Genomic DNA, 5,520 nt, shown 5'->3' on the forward strand with positions numbered 1-5,520 from the left:
AACTTTACAGGCATCATCAGGGGCCCAAGTGGTATCAAGGCACACAATGATGACCTCATCACTCAAAAAACATGGCCGCCATGAGCCAATTAATTTTTATTTGAATTAATTGGCCATTTGACAGACTTACCATTGGCCAATCAACATGAAACCTCATCACTGTGCATATCCCAGGACTATGTCTCATACTGTGCAGTAATGAAACATTTGGCCACTAGGTGGCGCTATTTGTGAAAATCATGCATAACTCCTCCAAATTTTCACTTAGGAACATGCAACTTGTTTCTTTTTATACCTTGCAGTAGACATGACAACTTTGCAATTACAAGTCCTATTAAAAAACGCATACTTTTGTCACATTCATCAATTGTTTGAAAATAGCTCTTTAAGAACTAGTCCTAGGAATTTGATCCAATGATGGCAAAAATGGCATAGGCATAATCTGTAGACACTGTAGTTAACTAAATTTGGAAAAAATGTTGCATTTTTATTTGTCTGATTGGTCAATTTTTCCATTATATCCTTCTGGCCATGCCATAAATGACCTTTATTGCTATAACTCATAAACCATGTAAGTGATCAACTCCCAATTTGAAAGGCTTTTATAGACTGAGGTCCTTGTGAGGTAGGCCAAGTTTGGTTCAAATTGGCCTGTCGGAGGCGCTACAGTACCCAAAAACCTGAGAAATCATAAAAACTCACGCAGCAATCTTGTTATGCAGAATACAGACAAGTAATGGGGCTTGTATGATTCAGATCAATGAGGTCTATAACATTGCAATTAAATCTCATAACAAAAAGTGCACTGCCTGACCAGAAATGAACCTTTTAATTCACCAAAATGTCATTGCATTACTGAGATTAATGAGATATCAGTATGATAGTACTTGGGCTCCATCTAGTTATTATTATTTTTCTCCGCATAAAACGCATACTGCAGCCTAGACCGTAAGGCCCAGGGAGACCAAACTTGGCAGACTGGTGTAGTCTGTTTGCGGGACCGTGCTTAAGTACAGAGACCCACATTGGCCTGATGGTGGCGCTATAGCGCAGCATTTTGCGTTTTGGTCCATATCTCCCACCCCGTAGGTCGTAGAAACAAAATTCCACTTCTGCTGGATTCCTTGGCTCCAGACAAACAAAAAAGCCTCAAGAACCATTAAGCTCCGCCTACTTAGATTTTTTGCTAATTTGCATAATATGCAAAACCTACTTTTGTATACTAGTCCCTGGTTTTTCATCGGATCACCACAACCTTGGTGTCAAAATATTCAGGAGAGTCTCATTATCAAAGTTGCTTAAAAACATTTTGAGATTTGCATACAGTCTGGTTGTCACATGTCAATCAATAGCTCCAAGGCGTGGCCAAATTTACTTAAACAGCCATATCTCAGCAACGCTTTGACCGATCTTCATAAAATTTTAACACTTGTTAGGGCACATGACTCCGAGGTCATAGGTCAAAGCTGGCCACGATTGTCCAATAGGGGGCGCTATAACATGGGAAAAACTGTATCTCAGAAACCATTAGTCACATCAAGCCAAAACTTTACAGGCATCATCAGGGGCCCAAGTGATATCAAGACACACAATGATGACATCATCACTCAAAAAACATGGCCGCCATAAGCCAATTCATTTTTATTTGAATTAATTGGCCATTTGACAGACTTACCATTGGCCAAACAACATGAAACCTCACCACTGTGCATATCTCAGGACTATGTGTCATGCTGTGCAGTTTTGAAACATTTGGCCGCTAGGTGGCGCTATTTGTGAAAATCATGCATAACTCCTCCAAATTTTCACTTAGGAACATGCAACTTGTTTCTTTTTATTCCTTGCAGTAGACCTGACAACTTTGCAATTACAAGTCCTTTTAAAAAATGCATACTTTTGTCACATTAATCAATTGTTTGAAAATAGCTCTTTTCGAACTAGTCCTAGGAATTTGATCCAATTATAGAATAATTGGTATGAGCATAATCTGTAGAGTCTGGAGGTAAAAACTGACTAAAAAATGTTGGAATTTTAAATGGTCAGGTTGGTCTATTTTTCCCTTATATCCTTCTGGCCATGCCATAAATTACCTTTATTGCTATAACTCATAAACCATGTAAGTGATCAACTCCCAATTTGAACTGCTTATATAGCCTGAGGTCCCAGTGAGGTATGCCAAGTTTGGTTCAAATTGGCCTGTCGGGGGTGCTACAGTACCCAAAAACCTAGAAAATCATAAAAACTCAGGCTGCAATCTTGTTATAAAGAATACAGACAAGTAATTGGTCTTGTATGATTCAGATCAATGAGATCTATAACATTGCAATTGCATCTTATAACAAAAAGTGCACTGCCTGACCAGAAATGAACCTTTTAATTCACCAAAATGTCATATTGCATTACTGAGATTAATGAGATATCAGTATGGTAGTACTTGGGCTCCATCTAGTGGCCAAACATCGGAACGAACTGAAAACTATTTCTCACATGAAACACCACACAAACACACACAAAGCTGATCTCAGCATGTGATTTAGTTCTGTGATCTGAATCATTTTGCCAATACACAATATTTTGATCCTTTTGGGCCTTAAGTGCCCCAATTGAACCTTTTTTTGCACATTGATGTATTTGTGCATTTTTTCCACTCAAACAGCTTCTTTTCACATTTAGGGTCTAAAGGACCTTTTGGGCCTCTGCCTATTGAGGCCAAGAGGCCTATTCGTGTGTGAACCCGCCAATTGCCGCTTGCGGCTATATTTATTAGGGTTCACACACATAGTGTGGGAAACCTATTGTTATTGCTCGGATTTTTCTTTCTTATTATTATTATTATTTTTCTCCGCATAAAACGCATACTGCAGCCTAGACCGTAAGGCCCAGGGAGACCAAACTTGGCAGACTGGTGTAGTCTGTTTGCGGGACCGTGCTAAAGTACAGAGACCCACATTGGCCTGATGGTGGCGCTATAGCGCAGCATTTTGCGTTTTGGTCCATATCTCCCACCCCGTAGGTCGTAGAAACAAAATTCCACTTCAGGTGCATTCCTTGGCTCCAGACAAACAAAAAAGCCTCAAGAACCATTAAGCTCCGCCTACTTAGATTTTTTGCTAATTTGCATAATATGCAAAACCTACTTTTTTATACTAGTCCCTGGTTTTTCATCTGATCACCACAATCTTGGTGTCAAAATATTCACAAGAATCTCATTATCAAGGAACATCAACAAAACTGTGACATTGGTATACAGTCTGGTTGTCACATGTCAATCAATAGCTCTGAGGCGTGGCCAAATTGACTTCAGCAGCTATATCTCAGCAATGCTTTGACCTATCTTTATGAAAATTTATCAGTTGTTAGGGCACATGACTCAGAGGTCACAGGTCAAAGCTGGCCACGATTGTCCAATAGGGGGCGCTATAACATGGGGAAATTTGTTTCTCAGAAACCATTAGTCACATCAAGCCCAAACTTTACAGGCATCATCAGGGGCCCAAGTGGTATCAAGGCACACAATGATGACCTCATCACTCAAAAAACATGGCCGCCATGAGCCAATTAATTTTTATTTGAATTAATTGGCCATTTGACAGACTTACCATTGGCCAATCAACATGAAACCTCATCACTGTGCATATCCCAGGACTATGTGTCATACTGTGCAGTGTTGAAACATTTGGCCACTAGGTGGCGCTATTTGTGAAAATCATGCATAACTCCTCCAAATTTTCACTTAGGAACATGCAACTTGTTTCTTTTTATACCTTGCAGTAGACCTGACAACTTTGCAATTACAAGTCCGATTAAAAAATGCATACTTTTGTCACATTCATCAATTGTTTGAAAATAGCTCTTTAAGAACTAGTCCTAGGAATTTGATCCAATGATGGCAAAAATGGCATAGGCATAATCTGTAGACACTGTAGTTAACTAAATATGGAAAAAATGTTGCATTTTTATTTGTCTGATTGGTCAATTTTTCCATTATATCCTTCTGGCCATGCCATAAATGACCTTTATTGCTATAACTCATAAACCATGTAAGTGATCAACTCCCAAATTGAAAGGCTTTTATACACTGAGGTCCTTGTGAGGTAGGCCAAGTTTGGTTCAAATTGGCCTGTCGGAGGCGCTACAGCACCCAAAAACCTGAGAAATCATAAAAACTCACGCAGCAATCTTGTTATGCAGAATGCAGACAAGTAATGGGGCTTGTATGATTCAGATCAATGAGGTCTATAACATTGCAATTACATCTCATAACAAAAAGTGCACTGCCTGACCAGAAATGAACCTTTTAATTCACCAAAATGTCATTGCATTACTGAGATTAATGAGATATCAGTATGATAGTACTTGGGCTCCATCTAGTGGCCAAACACCGAAACTGACTGAAAACAATTGCTTACATGAAACACCACACAAACGCACACAAAGCTGATCTCAGCATGTGATTTAGTTCTGTGATCTGAATCATTTTGCCAATACACATTATTTTGATCCTTTTGGGCCTTTAGTGCCTCAGTTGAATTGAATGTTTTGTCACATTGATTTACTTATGCATTTTTTCCACTCAAACAGCTTCTATTCACTTTTGGGTCTAAAGGACCTATTGGGCTTCTTTTTGCCTATTGAGGCCAAGAGGCCAATTTGTTGGTCTAAAAGACCCTTTGGGCTTTTTTGCCTTTTTTTGTGTGAACCCGCCAATCGCCGCTTGCGGCTATATTTATTATTATTTTTCTCCGGATAAAACGCATACTGCAGCCTAAACCGTAAGGCCCAGGGAGACCAAACTTGGCAGACTGGTGTAGTCTGTTTGCGGGACCGTGCTTAAGTACAGACACCCAAATTGGCCTGATGGTGGCGCTATAGCGCAGCATTTTGCGTTTGGGTTCATATCTCCCACCCCGTAGGTCGTAGAAACAAAATTCCACTTCAGGTGCATTCCTTGGCTCCAGACAAACAAAAAAGCCTCAAGAACCATTAAGCTCCGCCTACTTAGATTTTTTGCTAATTTGCATAATATGCAAAACCTACTTTTTCATACTAGTCCATGGTTTTTCATCTGATCACCACAATCTTGGTGTCAAAATATTCACAAGAATCTCATTATCAAGGAACATCAACAAAACTGTGACATTGGTACACAGTCTGGTTGTCACATGTCAATCAATAGCTCTGAGGCGTGGCCAAATTGACTTCAGCAGCTATATCTCAGCAATGCTTTGACCAATCTTTATAAAAATTTATCAGTTGTTAGGGCACATGACTCAGAGGTCACAGGTCAAAGCTGGCCATGATTGTCCAATAGGGGGCGCTATAACATGGGAAAAACTGTTTCTCAGAAACCATTAGTCATATTAAGACAAAACTTTACATGCATCATCAGGGGCCCAAGTGGTATCAAGGCACACATTGATGACATCATCACTTAAAAAAACATGGCCACCATTCACCAATTAATTGGTTTTGGCCATTTCACAGGCTTAACATAAGTACATACACATGAAACAGATATGG

Source organism: Brachyhypopomus gauderio, unplaced genomic scaffold (assembly GCF_052324685.1).
Source record: "Brachyhypopomus gauderio isolate BG-103 unplaced genomic scaffold, BGAUD_0.2 sc56, whole genome shotgun sequence".
NCBI classification, from domain to species: domain Eukaryota; kingdom Metazoa; phylum Chordata; class Actinopteri; order Gymnotiformes; family Hypopomidae; genus Brachyhypopomus; species Brachyhypopomus gauderio.